General features: G+C 40.2%; 1 long non-coding RNA gene across 4 annotated transcripts in view; it reads left to right on the forward strand.

The window, feature by feature from the left end:
- The first annotated feature begins 19,334 nt into the window (after positions 1–19,334).
- Positions 19,335–20,461, forward strand: part of LOC128148329 (uncharacterized) — a 77,101-nt gene continuing 75,974 nt past the window's right edge. For all 4 annotated transcript variants that reach the window (XR_008237258.1, XR_008237260.1, XR_008237256.1 and 1 more), the window contains exon 1: positions 19,335–19,477. This is a non-coding gene — a long non-coding RNA (uncharacterized LOC128148329). The remainder of the gene's footprint in view (positions 19,478–20,461) is intronic.

Genomic DNA, 20,461 nt, shown 5'->3' on the forward strand with positions numbered 1-20,461 from the left:
ACATTTATTTTTACTAAGTCTTGGAAAACTGTGAAAGTTCCAGAGGCCTGGAAAAAAAGTCTTATGATGTCCCATTGTTTGAAAGTTTAAATGCGATAAGTTATCATCGGTCTTGTCAACCTGACTTCAGCCATGGGAAAAATAGTGGAATGGTCTAGATGACTCTAATACAAGATGAAACAATGGTATTGTAAATAATATTGCTTAACAGAGGATCAGAGAAATAAGTTTTTATCAGATCAGTTTATTTGCAAGATTGTATCAATATTAGTGCTAATCTATCAACTTAGAATGGTGCAAAAGATTGAAAAATCAAGTTGACGTGGCATGTATTAAATGATTTAAAACAGGTAAGTGACAAAATGGAAGTGTAACCAGGGAGTCATCATAACGTTTTTTTCCAATGTGCGCCACTGAACAGCTGAACCTTAGAGCCCCACTTCATATTTCATCCAAACATATATGAGATATCACAGTGTAGAAAATACCAATGCATTCTGAATCCAAAAGAGAAAGATATTGCTAAATTTGAGAGACTAGAAAGGACAAGTATCAGATGGAAATAAATCAGGTTGTTCATCAATATGAGTCTCTTTAGGTGCCCTCTGGAGGGAGGCTTCCATGAAGCTTTAGAGGCTGTTTCAAGTATATCAGCTGGTGCTAGTACATCAACAAATCGACCAGCACATGCCTCAATCATCCTTCTTACCTCTAGCAGTCCTCATCAGTAAAGAAGCTAATTCTGAACTCTGTAAAGGTCCTGCAAATATCACCACCATCAGGCAATTACTCTACTTTTAGTTGTCAGTCTTTAGAACAACTTTGTATGCTAGCTGCAGTGCTTCAAAAAAAAGGAAAGGATGATTATGTTGGCCAGAAGCTGGTACCTGATTTTTCATTTCAGATATCAAGGCAGAACAGCTTTTAAATCCTATTTAAACTGGATAATTTGTGAGAGAGATTTTGTGTAAAATAAATAAAGCCCTAACTTTCTATGGAATAGTTCCTTGTGGCAAGCATGGTGAAGATGATCGTGCGCCCTGTGGAGGATACTTCTTACATATTCCTGGGTTGATTTATAGAAAGCTGAAGCACTTCACAAAGTGTTTAGATCATAGTGATAAAATTATGTATGAGTTGAACTACTTTCTTTCCATCTTTCCCCCAAATGATGGGGTGCAGTTTAGAAGACCACAGATTTTAGAACATCTTTCTGTATTAACTATGATATCCAAAAGCTCTTTGAGAGAAAATTTGAACTTGAATACGCTGTTATATAAAAAAAAAAAAAAATGGCTTCTTGCATAGTAAGCCTTGGCAAGCTTCACAGATATTTTTGTCCCTTCTGTTCCATCTAGGGGTGTTCTATTTTAGATTGGGTTTAGTTTATAGTATTGTTATAGCTTCCTTAGTTATTAAAACATAAGAAGAATGTTAAAGTCCTATGCTTTGTATACTATAGCTTTTGTTGGGAGTTTCCTTGTTTGTTGGCTATGGAAAGTGTGCAAATTAATTCAAGATGGACAAATGTACAGTAAAAGACTCATTGTGTCCTGTCACATGAAGACACTGTAGTCTTTAATCTTAAGTAAAATTAATTCAGACTGAAATTAGAGTCTTCCTCTTTGTGTTTGAGGATCATAACACAACCAAATCAATCTTCAGGCATTATCTACATTTGGCTGTCATTTGGAGAAAGAATCATGGTTCTAAACAAAAAAAACCCCACATTTGGATATAGATAATTAACATCATTTTTAGCTTGGCAAGATGCAGTTTCTCAAATATAAACAGGCTGCTTTCTTAGTGTCTGTTTGCCTTAAAATGCCTGCTTCACCTGATAGTTTAGAAATTCCAAGGACAGCAGAACTCATTTTCCAGCTGACTTCAGTTTCTGGTGTAGCAGTGGAAGAGAACTCTCTGATCCTTTTTTGAAATATTTAATTTATACTGCCTATCCATCCATGCATAATGATAGTGGTTTTGACATGTCTTATATAAAACACACTTGTAACAAACCCTGTGTTCACAGTTATGTTTATGAACACCACAGATTGATTCTCTGTGGAATAATTGCCTATGAAACCAGTATCTAGAGGTCACTTAACTATTCCTGTTCAGTCTTTCCTGGGTTTATTCTGCAGTTCATCTTAAGAATTGTGGTTTTGTGCAAGGTTTGTTTTTTTTTTTTCAACCTAAGAATTAGTTCTCTTTTTCCTCTGAAGGAACAAATATGAAATTAGTGAATGGTTTTATGACTTTATTAATGTTGATTTTGCTGTAAGTTAAATGATGTTTCCTAAAAGCAGTTCTGTTGAAAGCAGAAAAGCTGAAAGCGTTTAAAAAGACTCCTCTAAGATGCCCGTATGAAAAAAGGCAAATGCAGATGAGCTTTAGAACAAAGAAACCTCCCCAAGGGCAGCCAGATCTCCCTGCGCATTGCCACACCCCACCTAGTCAGCCAGCTCTCCCCGTTACTGGCACTGGCAACCACCCAGAGCGCACGCACACGCAGCAGCCAGTGCTCACCGAGAAGCCTCAGCTCCAGGGTAAGGAGTACAGCAGCGTTGTGTAATACAATTTCTGCATTTATTCTCTGAAAAGGTTTTTTCCCCGTATTGCTTCACCTGATTTTAACAGTGATTATGAGCTTTGTCACTTGTTAGTATCAAAAGACTTTTTTTTTTTTTAACACTTGTTGCCAGAGAATGTGGCTATGTCTGTTAGGCTTCTGTGGTGTGGCATTCAGGAGGTGACCTGCCCTAGCTTATCTGAACTTACAGAGTGGTAGCTACAGTGCAGGTACTTGTATGGGTCTTAGAGTTACTGGCTTAGCAACCAGAATAGGTAAACATAGCCTACATCAAAGCCCAAACTGCCTTGTTTCTGATACATTGGAAGTTGAACCTGTGTGGGTTACAATCCGACCTCGCAGTAACACTCTGGGTATGGCGTTAGACTTTGCATGCAAGCTCTGAGAGCACCCCTGAGGTCGCAGTGTAGCATGTGCTATGTTTCTATAGCTGCCAACCATGTGCTTGCAAGGGCACAGTAAGACAGGCATTGCCTTCTGGCATGTCCTAACACTACAGGATAACATACATTTTCTTACCCTACTGAAGTCAGTCACAAAACATCCCTTGTATTTAACTGGACCAGGATTTCATCTCTTGCAAATTTTCCATTTTTGGATGCAAGACATTTTAAGTATTCTTTAGCCATTTTGTCTTGCCCATAATATATGCCACTAGGGCTGGAGACACTTCAAGTCTGTTTTATTATACACATTAGGTATGTCTGCAGGCTGTGTGTCTCAGTCTGGTAGTTGCAGGTAATGGTATAACACACTTACGTGTCCCCATTTGGAATTATAAAATTATGTTGTTCTTTGCTCTGAATTTTTAAGACTCCTCAGGAAGGATTTGGTGTAAAATAGAGGATTAGACAAAAATAATGTACTTAGTCTCAAAGCAGGAAAATGCAATTTATGCCACGGCACTAGTTAGCACATCAAATTGAAGATGCTGAATTTGTGACACATGAGTTCTTGTTGCTGTAACACATTTAAAAGATTACATTGAAATGGAACAAGGTACTTATAAAAAAACAGGTTAAACAAGATGGCTACAACCTCTTCAGAAGGGATAGGCAAGGTAGGAGAGGTGGTGGGGTGGCTCTCTATGTTAGGGAATGTTTTGACTGTTCAGAGCTACACGATTCTGATGACAAGGTGGAGTGCTTATGGGTGAGGATGAGAGGGAAAGCCAATAAGACAGATATTGTGCTGGGAGTCTGTTATAGACCGCCCGACCAGGTTGAAGAGACGGGTGAATCGTTCTACAAGCGGCTGGCAGTAGTCTCAGAATCGTGTGCCCTTGTCCTTGTGGGGGACTTTAACTTTCCAGATATCTGCTGGAAATACAACACAGCAGTGAGTAAACAATCTAGGAGGTTCCTGGAGTGTGTGGAAGATAACTTCCTGACACAGCTGGTGGGTGAGCCAACCAGGGGAGGAGCCTTGCTAGATCTGTTCTTTACGAACAGGGAAGGATTGGTGGGAGGTGTGATGGTCGGAGGCCATCTTGGGCTTAGTGACCATGAAATGATAGAATTTTCAATTCTTGGTGAGGCAAAGGTGGTGGTCAGCAAAACCACCACTATGGACTTCCGGAGGGCTAACTTTGGCCTCTTCAAGGCACTGGTTGAGAGAGTCCCTTGGGAGACGGTCCTGAAGGGCAAAGGGGTCCAGGAGGGATGGACATTCTTTAAAAAGGAAATCTTAATGGCTCAGGACCAGGCTATTCCCATGTGCGGTAAGTCGAACCGCCAAGGAAAACGACCGGCCTGGCTGAATGGGGAGCTTTTGCTAGGACTTAAGAAAAAAGGAGAGTTTATCATCTCTGGAGGAAAGGGTGGGCAAATTGGGAGGAATACAGGGACCTTGTTAGGTCATACAGAGAGAAAATTAGAAAGGCGAAAGCTCAGCTAGAACTCAATCTGGCCACTATCGTAAGGGACAACAAAAAGTGTTTTTACAAATATGTTAACAGTAAAAAGAATCCCAAGGAGAATATCTTTCCTTTAATGGATACAGAAGGGAACGTAGCAACCAGTGATGAGGAAAAGGCTGAGGTACTTAATGCTGCCTTTGCCTCAGCCTTTAATAGTGAGTCCAGTCATCCTCAGGGTACTCCACCCCATGAGCTGGAAGGTAAGGATGAAGAGCATAACATATCCCCTTAATCCAGGAGGAATTAGTTAGGGACCTGCTACGCCATCTGGACACTCACAAATCTATGGGACCAGATGGGATCCATCCAAGAGTACTGAGGGAACTGGCAGAGGTCCTTGCCAAGCCACTCTCTATCATCTATCAGCGATCCTGGTCAACAGGGGAGGTCTCAGAGGACTGGAGGCTTGCCAATGTGACTCCCATTTACAAGAAGGGTCGGAGGGAGGATCCGGGGAACTACAGGCCTGTCAGCCTGACCTCGGTACTGGGGAAGATTATGGAACGGTTTGTCTTGAGAGCACTCACATGGCAAGTCCAGGACAAGCAGGGGATCAGGCCCAGTCAGCATGGGTTTACGAAAGGCAGGTCCTGCTTGACCAACCTGATCTCCTTCTATGACCAGGTGACCCGCCTAGCGGATGAGGGAAAGGCTGTCGATGTTATCTTCCTTGACTTCAGCAAGGCCTTTCACACTGTCTCTCATGGCATACCCCTTGAGAAGCTGGCATCTCGTGGCTTGGATAAGTGCACTATTCACTGGGTGAAAAACTGGCTGGATGGCCGAGCCCAGAGGGTAGTGGTGAATGGGGTAAAATCCAGTTAGCGGCGGGTCACGAGTGGTGTTCCCCAGGGCTCGGTGTTGGGCCCTGTTCTGTTTAATATCTTTATCAATGATTTGGATGAGGGGATTGAGTGCACCCTCAGCAAGTTTGCAGATGACACCAAGTTGGGAGGCAGGGTCGATCTGCTTGAGGGTAGGGAGGCTCTACAAAGAGATCTGGACAGGCTGGATCGATGGGCTGAGGCCAATCGTATGAAGTTCAACAAGGCCAAGTGCCGGGTCCTGCAGTTGGGTCACAGCAACCCCATGCAGCGCTACAGGCTTGGGGAAGAGTGGCTGGAAAGCTGCCCGGCAGAGAAAGACCTGGGGGTGCTGGTTGACAGCCGGCTGAATATGAGCCAGCAGTGTGCCCAGGTGGTCAAGAAGGCCAATGGCATCCTGGCCTGTATCAGGAACAGTGTGGCCAGCAGGAGCAGGGAGTTCCCCTGTACTCAGCACTAGTGAGGCCGCACCTCAAGTACTGTGTTCAGTTTTGGGCCCCTCACTACAGGAAAGACATTGAGGTGTTGGAGCGTGTCCAGAGAAGGGCAACCAAGTTGGTGAGGGGCCTGGAGCACAAGTCTTATGAGGAGCGGCTGAGGGAACTGGGGCTGTTCAGTCTAGAAAAGAGGAGGCTGAGGGGAGATCTTATTGCTCTCTACAACTACCTGAAAGGGGGTTGTAGTGAGGTGGGTGCTGGTCTCTTCTGTCAGGTGGCTGGAGATAGGACGAGAGGAAATGGCCTCAAGTTGCGTCAGGGGAGATTTAGGTTAGATATTAGGAAAAATTTCTTTACTGAGAGGGTTGTGAGACATTGGAATAGGCTGCCCAGGGAAGTGGTTGAGTCACCATCCCTGGAGGTATTCAAAAAGCGAGTGGACAGGGTACTCCAGGGCATGGTTTAGGGGGCATGGTTAATGGTTGGACTTGATGATCTTGAAGGTCTTTTCCAACCGAAATGATTCTATGATTCTATGATTCTGTAAGATTTTCAAATGTATGTACATTCAGGGCATGTGAGACTAGCTAACAAATAAAAACCATTTATTTAACTACATTTCATCCACAGACAATCAAATTTTTTTCTAGAAAGTTTGAAACAACTTCCATATTTTACTATATTCTTTTTAGTATCAATGTTCCTGGCAAATTTTGTGCAGGCTAGTGCTGCTTGTAAAGCCACTACAGGCTGTAAGGTTTTGTAGGATTGTGCAGCCCCAAATTTGACTTGCTATAAGCCAGATTCATCAATTTAATACTGACGTACTACAAATCATACATTAGTTATGCTTATATTATTCTAAGTGTTTTTCTTAAAGGCAGTAAGTATTTTTTTTTCCTGCTGCTTTTTTCCCCTTCAGAGGTCAGTTTTGTACTACAGTGCAACATATAAAAAAACCTCAAGCATTTGCACATAAATGCTAATGTTGAAAGACATTTTATATTCTAAATTGCGCTCTCAGATAATTGAGTTTAAGCAGTGATATGGATGTCCACTATAAAAAAAACTTAAAGCTGAAGCTTTGCTATATATTTCTGCATTTAAGCCTCTACAGTTATACCTTAAGGAAATTCAGAAGTATGAGTTATCTGATTTTCATCTGTTTCTGTCAGGAGCTTATCATTACAGTCTGAACTGACATATTTGGTTATTCTGATGCCTGATCTTTCATTGCCCTGTAGTTAGAGCTGCTATATTACATGAGAGGAATTAAGTGCTTAAATACTGAGTGCTCAGTGCTGAATGTGTCTGCTTTTTGGCTAGTGTGTGACACTTTTTGCATGTACGAGATAATTTGTACTCTACTAAGGTTCATAAATGTACAGTCAGGTTGACTGTACTATCTCTTGTGCTATATTTTACTGTCAGTTTAGTATGGGTATGTACTTTGGTTTTGTATGCTTCGGTGTAACTTGTGGTCAAAAGATTATGCTGAGATTAAGTCTTACTTGGAAAAAAAAAAATGTGCAGAATGGATTTGCTGGTTATGTGTCCAGCATGTTCCTATGAATGAGCTATATGGGATGCTCTGTAGATATCCTCTGCAGATTCTGCATTTTCAGAAGTTGTGTCCCCTACTGTATGGCAAATCTCACATTAAGCTAAACAGAAAAGCAGCGTGCAATAGAAATTCAGATAGGAAAATTTATTTTGGTCATGTTTGATCACTGTAAAACAAATCCACTGCATAAATCATTTTCTCGGTATTTTTGCAGTGATTGGGACTGTTTGGAAAAGAGATTAAGTTTAGGCCAATGTCTAGTCAAAAATCCATGTTTTAATATGAAATATTATCCTGCCAAACTCCAACACCAAAAGTGTTCTACTGACATCACTGGAAAAAGTCTTGCTAATCTACTTCTTTTATAATCTGAAGAACTGGCTCTGCCAGTGCAGGCACATGTGCCAGAAGCCCCAGCTGGACTAATTGTGCAGATGCAGTAGAGCTCTGCACAGGTGAAGAGGGCTGGGGCAAGGATTTTCTGACTTCCAGCAGCCCAGACTGTAGGATTTCCAGAAATGAAATAGACCACAGATTGGGAGTAGAACAGCAATGATCAGTTTATGATATATGTGTATAGAAAGCAGGTTTGTAACAGATGGCTGGTGTCGCTATAAATATAGGAAGAATTACACATATTTGTGCTATTTTTTTAATGAAGGAACATACTTGGACATAATTTAGATTGGGTTACTGAAGTTAGTTTTAAGTCAGCCTGCTAAGACAAACTAGAAACTTTAGAATTTGAATTAAAATAAATTATGAATTCTGCCAAGAAGCTGTTGTGTCTCATGGCTAAAAATATGATTTTTGAAAGTTCCTCATGCTGGCCTTCCAATAATGTTTCCATATTACACTTCAGTTCTACCCCACTGATACTTAAATGGGCAGTCCCATAGACATTAATTGGAGAAATTGTTGAAGTTCTAGTGAAGGCATTGAGAGAGAATAAAAGCAACTTACTCTCCCTCTTAATGCTTGCCTCTGTATTTTTTATATTACTACACCATAGGATTAAACATCTCCCATATGGAGAATGAGAGAACCAAGCTGCCTTTCAGATGACCAAATCACTTGAAGTTTGGACCTGTGGGATAAGAATCGACTAACTCCATAGGAAGTCATTCATTTATCATTTTACCTTCTGTTACAGTGTCCATTGCGGGCATGCTCAAAATTCCAAGTAACAAAGATTCAAGTAGGCAGAATATTATAATCACAAAACCAGCCAAAATGAAATTGCAAAATATTATGCCTGTCCACAATCTTCTCTTCCCATATCCAGACACTAATAGTCTCTTCAAAGTAAAAGCTTACTTAGATTAAAAAACACTTGGAGTCTCACTTGTTATACTTCAGTGGAAGACAGTCTCAAGTATTCTTCTGAAATGCAGAGTGCTTAATAACCTGCCTCAACTCTGAATGCTGTCAAATATTTATGTTTCCTTCCTTCCAATGTTTATTCAGAATGCATTTTTGTACAGCTGGGAAAGTTGTTAGGAGCTGATGACTGGGACTGCAGAATGACAGATATTCTTAACGGGGAAGAAATGAAAACTTTCCATGCAGGAGATGCAGATGTTGATGTAGCCTGTGATGTGTGGTGTGAATTAGTGATGAGTAAAGCAGCATCCATGCAAGATGAAAGACTAAATCGTAGTGAAGAGGATTCCTCAGTAAACAAATCACTTGGAAGAAAAGCACCACTTAGCAGCCCAGATTTAACCAACTTGAAACACATACACAGAAAGAATTAAATTATTGACTAAGTAGCTTATAAAGACATGGGGTGGAAGAGGGTCCTTTTGAAAGTACAGTGCTAACTTTTTAATGATTTTCTCATCAGATTGAGTACACTTCAGTGACAACTACAGTCAGGTGTCTTTTTCATGTAAATTGTTCTGATCAGTTCTAACAGACTAAAGTAATTTTAATTAGCAAATAGATAAATAGTGTAGATTACGGTAGTTAAAAACACTCTCCAAAATAATTTTCTTTAGAATTTGTCAGTCTCATTTTCTTTAGAGAGGATAAGTCTTCACTTTCAGCAATTATACTGCATAATTCACAGTACTTCATATTTTAAAATAGCTATGCAACCATTACATAATCTCCCAGCATCTCTGTGAGCCAGATTATGTTGTCTTTCACATTTTGTGGATGGAGAGATCAAGACTTAAACAGCGAGTGCTCTCTATATACTAATGCAAAGGACAGAGGAAACCCAGCAACTCTTAGCCACATGATTTCAGCTGGTTTATGTCAGTCAAACAGATACTACTCTGCATGCCATCCATTTTCATGTAAGTACAGAAGGAAGCCCATGATCTTATTTCTTCTTCAAAGCACTAAAAGAACTTCTCTAAGCTACTTACCGTATATACTGCACAGCAATTTTCAGACTGGGTCAGTGATATAGGAAAAGACGACCTTAGAATCACAATGTATATTTCAGCAAACCTCTCTCCTATGAAAAAAAAAGGCAGGCTTGAAATGTGCTCATGGTTCAGAAAAACTGTGCTCCTTTAAACTAGGCCAAAAGATCCATAGGCCTATTGCCTTCCCGTTAGCCGCCTTGCATTTTGTTCCACCAAGAAGAATGATGGTACATGCCTCCATTCTGTATTTGCAAGGTGAAACTAAAAGCCGTACTGCCTAAAATACCTCCATACTGCTCCTAATTGAGCCAATGAGCACTTATTTTGCAGAGACCTTGCAAGCTCAGACTCTAAATAGGCCTTACAAAACCAAAGGATCTCATGCCAAACTGGGAAGATGAGTTTTTCAAATGGAAAAAAATTAATGAAAATTGGGGGCCTAGAATTTGGGTAGTTAGGGGGGAACTATTTAAAGAGATAAAAACCCAAATGCAAACAGATAAGGCAATACGAAGAGATTGAAATATGATGTATGCCTGAGAGCAAGAATAATCTGATTTGAACACTTATTATAGAGATGTTTCTTTTTACTGATTTCTGTGAGAAGCACAGCTCTGATTGTTTCTCTCTGCACTGTGTATCCCAGGCAGTGAATAAGTGACACAGAAGAGCACCTCATTCTTTTCTCTTCCTTAAATGTAGCACTAAGTCTACCAAGTCCATGTCAAATAAATGGAACTAAAAATTCAGAGAAAAGAAGTAACCTGTTTTCAAGTGGGTTTTTAGATATAGGCCCTTAGAATCTTTATTTTATTTTTTGATATATTAAAGTAAAGGCAATCAAGTTTTAAGTATTTTTTTCTTAAATCATGTCTGATTTTATGTGTGTAGACCATTTTGTCTTTTATATTCCCAAGTCAGAAAACGCTAATGTGTACTTTTGGCTCTACTTATTTAAGTAACAATTGTAAAGTAATTTAGGAGATGGATTTTCAGCCTAGGTTGTATACTAGAAGCAATCTAGCACATATATTCCACATTTTGGGTTGCTATATAGTTTCACCTTTGTGTGCTTAAGGGGGAAATTATACCTCTTTAAGTTAGAGTGCAGAGGTGGCTGTCAGAAGTCTTGATTCTGTCAGGTGGTTTTACATATAAGATGGGACTTTGCTTTTGCAGGCAGGCCCCTATGGCATGCAGTCATGCCTTCTGCATATAAGACAAGAAGTTTTGCGTATGTGGATATATATCTACTGAGTATCCCCTTCTTCTTCAATGAGTATGAGTAGAATGTGTACAATTCAGCATGCAGCTGGCAATGTAATAGTTGATTCAAAACTGCTGACAATTGGTTTTTGTCTATCTTTTCTTTGTTGTACTGATGTTGATGTAATACTGATGCTTATACTGATAAGCAGCATCCAGGATGCCTGGTCATTTTCCTAGGAGAGAATGATTAAATGACTGTTTTAAGGTAGACTCTCTGTTAGCTGTCATTTTACAACTTTCAAAATCTATTCTGCTAAACTAGACTTATAAGTTTAAATGTTAGCTTAAAAATCCCCTGGAAAGTGGCACCGAGCCTAGAAAGGGAAAATAATTCCAAAAAAGATTAAAAAACTTTATGAGGCATTATAGAATTGCAGGCACTAGATTGCGCTTCCAAAAGGCCTCCTGTCTGGATCATTGGTGATGAATACTTAAAAGGGGAAACTGGGAGAAGTTCTCTTGTATAAGGAAATAAGTTGCTGCTGGTTAAGCTGTTGTGGCCTGGATGTCAGAAAAAAAAGCCCCAAACAGATCAATGCTCAATGCAACAGTAGCAGGGAAACTGATTGCGAAAATTACTAAAAGCAATTAACTTACTTTATAGTCTCTTGAAATCAGATAGAAAGTTATTCTTGCATAGCAGGAGGAAACCAGATTCTCAACTAACTGTGAGAACCAGTTCTTGGAAGAACAGCTTCTAAGTTAAAATAAAGCAAAATCCCTTCCTGACGCTAGTAAAATTTCATTTTATTTACTTTTCTAAACTGCAATCAAATTTAGAACGGTATACAAATCATACAGTGGCTGAGAAATTATATAATGTGATTCAGGTTATAACTTTTCTAGCAGTTTGGCCTGCACGTGAGGGCTGCAACCCTATTAGTCAACACAGAACCTGCACCTCTGTAATCATGTTAGGAGGGAATGTATTGATTCTTAACATGCAGCTTCCAGTGAAATTAGATCACTACTTTGTGGCCATATTATCCAGTCTAGCACTGGTCCCACTACAGCTTCTGTGAATGCAGATGCAGTACATCTCAAATGGAATTTTAAGAGGGGGAGTATAAGTTAGTTTAAAAAATAGCATAGGAGAAACAAATAGAAAATCTCAGGGTTTTGGGGTAACATGTAAAATTCAGGTTTAAGGTTTTTTTGGTTTGCGACTACAAAGAAAATACCTACACACTGAAAACCTTCATGAAGCACTTGCATAATCTTTCTCACGCCCTTCATATCCCCTTCTTATTTCAATATACTCCTCCCACACCACATTAAATAGCCTTCATGGATTACAAAGGGAACAACAGTGGAAACAATAACTTATACTACAGTGGGCTGAATTCAAACCCTTCTGAATACTCTGAGGAGCACTAGTGGCACTGGCGGCCTCTTGCTTTGCAGTTTCCCACTCCTACTGCCTTCCACAGCTGGAAAGTAGGACAGCAAATTTCAGAGAAGCATTGGGGCCCAACACTCATTTTCACTTACTTAATTTTACACTGCTGTAGAAAAATAAATAGTCTTTCCGTATATAGCCACCCTAGAGAATTAGAGGGTGAAGTTTGTGGGAGTGGAGGGTTTAGTATCCAAGCATTTATTGTGTAAGTCTAACTGTACATGTGTGTTGTGTGTGTATATTAGTATAAGCAGTGGTAATAAAGAAAATTTTTGGCCAGGATTTCTGGAGAATTAGCAAACTAAGGGGGAGGATCTTGCTAGTCCCAAAATGGAGGTATCATTGCAGTTTTGCTGCTGCTTATTTTCATATAATCAAATTGCTTTGGGGCTGCTTTCTTGTAGTTTCATTTTCTCTGTAATTCTTTGAAGCTGAGATGTTTGATCTGCTGCAGTAGGAAGAGCTGACCTTCTCAATGCCCCCAAAAAGATATTTTTATTTTTCTTCTGTCAAGTCACTGGAATATGATCTGATGTCAGATTCTTCTTTTCCTTAATTAATTGAAAACTTAGTCCTATAAATGGCTATTTGTTTAACACATTTTTTTTCTGATTCCTCATCCTAATACTCAGTAATTCTAAAATACTTTTGGAATGAGCAATAAAAGAATTTATTTTCACATTTGAATGCAATATTTGTTTGTATAGCAACATCCTTTCTGGGTAAGAAATTGCTGTATTCATTAATTTCTAAATTCATTCATTTCATTACTAAAGTAATTTAATGATGGTTTGATCTTTATTATAATCTTCTTTAGAAGCCTTTAGTGGCTAGTTTCACTGCATCTTGTTCTCTGATTCAGACTTTGCTGTTAGTTACTATGTTGATAAGAGAGCTCTGTGTGCTCTACAGAAAGCAATTAATGTTGACTTCTAATGAAGTTTGAGCTGTGAGCTTTCAGAATGCCAGACAACTGATGATGCTGTCCACCACAGTAGGATACCTTTTCAGCAAGGCTTGGCAGAAGACAACGCCTCTCTCTGGAGAACTTTGCCTTCAGTAGCACCTCCAACACAGGGTAGTATTTGGGGCACTAGGACTTACTGCTCATTCTCTTCTCTTTGGGATATGAGTCTTCTCCCTACCAAAATTTCTTCACTAACCCACTCCCCTCACAGGTCCCATAGATCACCACCAACATATACAGCAACTGCTGTTTGGCTCCTCTTCTTTCCTGGGGAGAGAGGAGAAGGGAGGGGAGTCCCGGGCAGCCCTGGGGCTCCTTGCCTCTCAGCTGCAGTATCAGAGAAGCCACACTGCCCTAGCTGTGACAGAGGCAAAAAAGAAGTAGCCACAGCCCTGCTGTGCTGCTGGGGCTGCACGAGGTGGCACAGTGAGTATTACTGTTACCTTGGTCTTAGCAAAATCTGGTGCTCGGGGTCTTGCTTGGTCCTGTTGAGCTATGAAAGTGTCATGGTGTCAGTTAGTAGCAGATACAGGAGCGAGAGATGTAGGTAGGGATATTACAGAAGGAAAATGAGTTGTCATGGGGAAAAAAGGGCCTGAGACTGATGGTTGTGAAGAAAATGCCTCTATCCCTGCAAGACAGCAAAGTCCTTGATGAGAAAAACCACTAAGCTAAGCCATATTTTTGGAAGCCATTATGTCCCTTTTCTCATTCAACATCCCAAGGCCTGCTGTCATTACCTTTTACTTCTTAGTGGGGTCCTGTGTCAGGGCCTATCTCTACCAGCTTACCTTGCCTTTAAGATGTGGTAAACTAAATGCTCCCTGGTTGACAATACTGGGAAAAGGCAGGAGGTCTGAAAGGTTCCTGCCTAATTCTGCTCCTCCCAGGGAAGTTTCTGGAAGAGTATTCCGTTAAAATGGATTATTTGTTAACTTTTAAAACAAAGATCCAAACCTGTTGCACCTTTTCCCCTGTGAATGCTGTATGTGTTTGATAGTTCATGTTAGTCCTGCCTCTCAGTTGTTTGAAGGTCTGGGCAGTGCTTCTGCCTCATTTAAAATGTGTGATGCTGCAATGCATTGCACACAGTAGACTTTTGAACCTGAAAGGCCTATGAATATGTTACAGTCTCTGTTCTCAGCCCCAATTTCTCCCATGCCCTCCCTGTGTAAGCTGTATGCTGAGTGCAGGGCCATGCCACATGCAACAGAAGTTCTAAAAAAATCTAGATATTTATATTCTGAGAGTAGTGTGCAGGAAAGGGGAACAAAACCTGAAACAAACCAAATCTGAGTTGCCAGCAAAAGGCAATCGTTGTTCTCTTCCTTTTTCCCCCTCAACTAATTTTCTTCTAAGGTGAAAAGATGTGTTTCCTGTAAAGTTAACTTCTCATCCCTGCAACACCACAGGCACTTGTGTTCTGTGAACAACAACTACAATAAACAAGCAAATAAAACCACGGGCTGTAGGGATCACAGATCCTAGTAAGGAATTAATCAAAGCTAAACAGAGCAAAAGGAGGGGAGGAAAAGGAGGTATATTTCCTTGTAAAACTCCTCCCTCTCCCAGCCCACCCTAGGGGATGCACTGCACAAAAAAGTCTTCAGCCATATTTTCCCTCCAATGCTCTGCCTTGGATATCTTGACTTACATTCAGGTTGCATTTCCAGAGAAACAAGAGTATACCAATGTGAACGAAAGCCACTGCATTCCCTCTCAGATTCAGTGCTTTAAGTTATTTTGCTTAATGTACATTGGCTATTTTTGTCTGAGGTATGTTGATTTCATGCTTAAATAATTCAGCAAACTCTTGTTGTTGTTGTTGTTGCAAATTGTACCGTTGCCAAAACCTCATGGAACTCCGCTGTTAGTGCCCACATGGGAAACCTATAACACTGCTCTGAATGGTCTGCAATTCATTCTGCTCCATTCATTGGGGTTTCACATTTCTTTTAGCACAGACCCCAATTCTCTATGCTCTTTTACATTCTGTGTTTAGTCTAGTACTATTCCTTGCTTGTTGGCAGTTGTACTGGAAAAAGATTGTTGATATTATTCTGGCATATATAAGCAGTAAGGATTACACCGCAGTCACTTTGTTGCTTTTAACTTATATTTGAGCTTGCTGATGGAATCCTCTACTTTTTTTCCTATTCAGATGCAGTAAACTTGGCCGTGTCTCAGAGTACAAAAGGTATACCAGGCACAACAGAAGGTATAATCTCCATTTACTAGATGTATTACACTGTTCACTGTACTGCAATGTGCTATCGTTCCCCTTAAGCATTACAGTAGTCCTCTAGAGGGAGGAATTCAAGTAGTTAAAAAAATTCAGATGCCTGTTTCTTTCAATTCATTAATGCCTGTATGTTGAGGGTCCTGGTTTTTACATTTGCAAGTCAGTTAAATGTTAATTATTATGCTGACTAGAACATTATCTCTCTTGATTAGTATTGCAGACATTTATAGTAATGAACCATTCCTGTGGCTCCAAATGTCAAATTCTGCTCTTAGCATAGGTCTGTCTCTGAAACGCAGGGACTAAATGCTCAAACAAATTTAGCTACCTACATCCATCAACTGAAATAACCATTCAACTTACTATTCTGCAAGACATTTGCTTGATACAAATGAAAACTGTTTTCCACTGTGGATTATATCAACAGACTTTTCATGCAAGTGAAATACATACTATTTTTCCTTTCAAGCTTCAAGTCAACATAGGACTCAAGCATACGTGTAATCCAACTGGAACTGATTTTTGTGTACACTAAGATGCTTTTCCCCTGCAAAAGTGTTACTAAAGAGTCTGTAGTGAAGATGAAAATTAGGATCTTTCACCTTAAAATGCCTTGCTGAATCAGAGTTACAGAAAAAATAGATCATGGGCCTATAATCTTAAATCATAAAAACAGAACTGTCATTTAGTATTAAAGTTTATAACTTTTTATACTGTTGTATACTGTTGTAACTGGTTTTGTCCTACTGTGGCTGTAGTTATATTTGAATTAAATTAGATTGGTTGAGGCACAGATTATTTTCTTTCAGAAGACAAGATATGCCATTACATGAATTTATATCAGCTTGGATAGTAGATATTGTACCTATTTATTGAAAAATTATAAAAGATATTCCTAGAAATTGGGAACCAGAGGACTTCACTGAAGTCCCAGGTAAATGGACTAAAATAGTAGATAGAGACAATAATAAAACATCTGCAGAAATAAAAAGAAGTTATAACAGCAATAGAGGAATATTTTAGTGAAAAGAAAAAAATACCCTCAAATTTACTAGTATCCGTTTGTTGTGTCAACATAAGAGTGAATAAAGGGACTGTTTGTTTTATGGTGTTTTAATTTTTTTTAGTGTTCTTTCAAAGTCTCTCAAAAGTGGTTAGTAAAGCATCTATGTATACAAAGGTTTAGAGGTAGATTTCTCATAGATTAGAGATTGGGACGGTGGTGGAAAATAAAACAGAAAAATTGGTAAAATTCCAAAGTGGCAAAGAATTAACTGAGGAGTTCCCATAATAAGACCAGTTGTTTAATAGAGTCTGGAAATCAGGGAGAACATTTGCAAATTAAAATTTGCATATGGCACAGAATTTGTTAGGTTAGCCAAGAATAGAGAACTCTTGAGGGACCTATGCAATTTAGGCACTTGGGCAGCACAATGGCAGATGGGATTAAATGCTGACAAATACATATTGGAAAGGATAATTGGGTTAAAATGTGATTACATCAGCTCCCTTAGCTGTTTAATGGTCTCATTTTTAAACACTTCCTTTGAAGCAGTTGGCAAACACCCATTTGTTTCAGTTAGAGAAGACCCAGATCTACTGTCTGAAATCCGAGTGCAGCCTTATAGCTTGTTTGGGAAAATTATGCAGATAACAGACTCTGCTGCTGCATTTTCTTTCAACCAGATGCAGAGATTTCGCATTTTTTTATTTGCTGTGTGCTATCACTATTCTCCTCCTCACCAGTCCCTGCAATATTATTATTGGGTCACATTGCAATGGCCACACTCAACTTTTACTCATACAAACAGCTATTGAGTTCGATGGAGTTTTTCATTCAGTGGGATCTGTGGGATATTTTGTGCCACCACCATTATATCTGGTGCCAGCTGCTGTGAGCAGCCATGTCCTGCTGCCCGTGGCGTGGCTTGAACCGGGCTCTCCCAGGGCTGTGGGTGGTGCCTGTCTGGCCAGCACATACCAACTGATGCACCAGAGGGCCAGATATGTGCAGCTCTGTGTGTGCCACCACTAATCTGCCAGACACGCCATATGCTTGTTGTATGATTTAGGGTAACTTAGGAGCTCACCCAGCAGGAGGAGAAAGAAAGCAGTGTTGTGCTCATTTCAGTTTTCCCTCACTCAGGTGTTAGTGGTTTATTTGTCTTCTAGGCTATGGCGATGATTCTGAATGCTGATGACACCCAAACAGGCCTGGCTGTGGGCAGTCATTTTGTGTTAATAGTTTGGATGCCGTCCCTGGACCACAAACTTTGTCGTTGTTGCCAGCTTAGTCAAATCAGCGAGTTGTGAATTCTGATACACCGTGGTGTGCGAGGGTGTCAAAATCAGCTAGCTACTGCAATATTTGTGACTCAAAAGGATGGATGCTGAACTAACAAATCTCCAGGAAACTTCTCCAAAATAGCCAAACTATTCCTATAAATGAAAGTGATATCAGGTTCACTGTCACCTCCCTGCAGTTCATTTGACTAGGTATTCCCCAGCACAGTGTTTTCTCTGGGTGTCGCTTAAGTTCTGGGATCATATGAAGAAATGATTATTCATATTATCTCTTGGTTCCTGAAATTATCTATTCACACTGTGTAGCTCAGAAAGGTATCTTCCTATTCGAGGACAAAGTCTCCCTTTCTCCCATTTCACCCACTTTTTCCAGGAACTTATATAATCATCTTGATGCCTTTTTTCCCTTACTTGTCGCAACTCCCTAAAATTACTTTTCTCACTAAATTTATTTTCTTTACCAGATTTCCTTCCAGCCCAACACTGCCCTTCCTCCTGTCCCTTGCCAGCTCTTAGACGTCCTCTGGAGGGACCATGTCTGCCCGCACCCTCTGAGGCTGAGGCAATGAGCACTGGCCTCTTCATCCTGAGCAGTGTCATCACCACCTGCCCCGCAGGGAAGGGCTGGGGGAGGTCCCACTCTGGGGACTCATTCTTCTGCAGCTGGCTGCAAAGCTGTTCCCACACTTGCCTTTGCCTCTTCAGCCCATCCCTAGTCTTCCTTCTCCACTGTAGGCACCAGGTCCAGACTGGCCCCTGGCACTGGTCTCTTCTCTCATTTCTTCGGGAGCTTGGGGAAGGATCAAGAGTGAGCAGTAGGCACATGGGATGGAGAAAGAGGACACTTGTGCTGGCGTGGGGTGGAAGCAGAAAATAGGGCTGAGGAGAGCAGGTATCTCGGATATCCTGGCAGAAGTAGCAGTCCCTTATTCCAAGCAAACAGGGGAGGACTGAGAAGTAGTACAGGTAGGGAAGAAGGAGAAAGGAAGGGCAGTGTCCGTCTCCACTGTGCTCCACAGCTCTCTTGTAGCCCCCTCCACCCAGGCCCGTCTGATGCCTTTCTGCTTGCCTCTAGATTCTCCTGAGATTGTACTCTCCTCTCTCCATCCTGGTGTTTGGCTAACCTTGGAGATCCTTCCTGCCCTGGAACTACTCTGTCCCTGATTTCTTCTTGAATCCAGCTGACCTCTCCAATCCTCTTCCCCTCCAGCTCCCTAAACTCCATTTGCCAGAAAATTGGACTTTGCTTCCATGGCTGAGATGTTCTGAGCCAGCTCTGCACTCCTTGAATTCTTCCCTAGTGAGTCTGGTAATATCAAACAGATGTCTGAAGGAACTGGGAACTTTGCCCATTCCTGAGGGAAGCGGAGCCCAGGCTTTTACATGAGTAATGTCCTTGGTGTCCAAAACTCAACTTGTCCCAGGCTCTGACTATTCACCAGAACCGTCTTCCTTTTCTCTAATGACCATTTCAAATCCTTCTAACATACTTTTTTTGTCAAGTGGAATAGATGACTGGCTTTACAAAACATTTCATTTGGCCATTGGGTATGTGAATAAACCGGATAAAATAAGGCAGCAGGTAGGCTTGCTAGTGTGTGTATAAAGTGAGGGTAATGACTATAGAGCTGTTGTCAAGTCATGCCCAGCCATGCTTTTCACTAAGAAAGGGACAATTTTGCATGTGTACTCTAACTTAATGGGACTTTTGAAAATAGTATATGAAGTCCCAAGATTATGGTAATGTCTGCTTTGCTTTAGCTTCTATTGAAATTTCATTCTTCATTGTTAACCAACTTCTATTTTAAGGATGAAAATGCTAAAATATTTACAATATTTACAAATACACCACAGCTCACTGGTATCTTAACATAATTACAGTTTGCATTATGTGTTCATCACACCATATTTATTCTTGATTTCTAATTCACTCCATTCAGATTTGCGGTAGGTTTGCCTCAATATGGCTAACAGCTGAAATAAGTGGTTCTAAACTTCACCCAGATATTTAGGAGGTTTAAAGATGTCTAGAGAAGCTTTTTCTCTCCACTTTTTATGTTCACACAGTTTCTCTTTCCTGATTCTTGCTCAAATTGGAGGCAACATGCACCAGAAAATATACATTTTTAGCCTAAATTTTAAAATCACCAGGTAGAGATAAATATGCAAACTTATTCAAATAAAAAATTTAGATATTTCTGATTTCTGCGAGGGATGAAAGTGGACCAAGCTGCTGAGTCAGAGACACTTTGAAGTCTGGATAACTGAAATAAAGACCAAAATGTCTCAAATTTAGTCCATTTCTGGTCTTCAGAAATTTTGCTGAATGAAAAAGCATATACTATTAAATGTGACTGCTGTTGATTAGTACAAAATTGCTAGATTTATTATTTTTAATTTTTACACTGCATTGTACCAAAAGCTAAATCGGACTGAAGTAGAATGTCTGTTCTTATTAAAATGGGACTTTTATTTTCATAAAACTTAAAACTTGTGATGTAAATAGTCCTGAGAGTATCTGCAGACCTTACCCAATCTGTTTTCTGCTTTGGTTGCTCTTGCTGCT

The sequence above is a fragment of the Harpia harpyja genome, chromosome 11 (genome assembly GCF_026419915.1).
Source record: "Harpia harpyja isolate bHarHar1 chromosome 11, bHarHar1 primary haplotype, whole genome shotgun sequence".
Lineage (NCBI taxonomy): Eukaryota > Metazoa > Chordata > Aves > Accipitriformes > Accipitridae > Harpia > Harpia harpyja.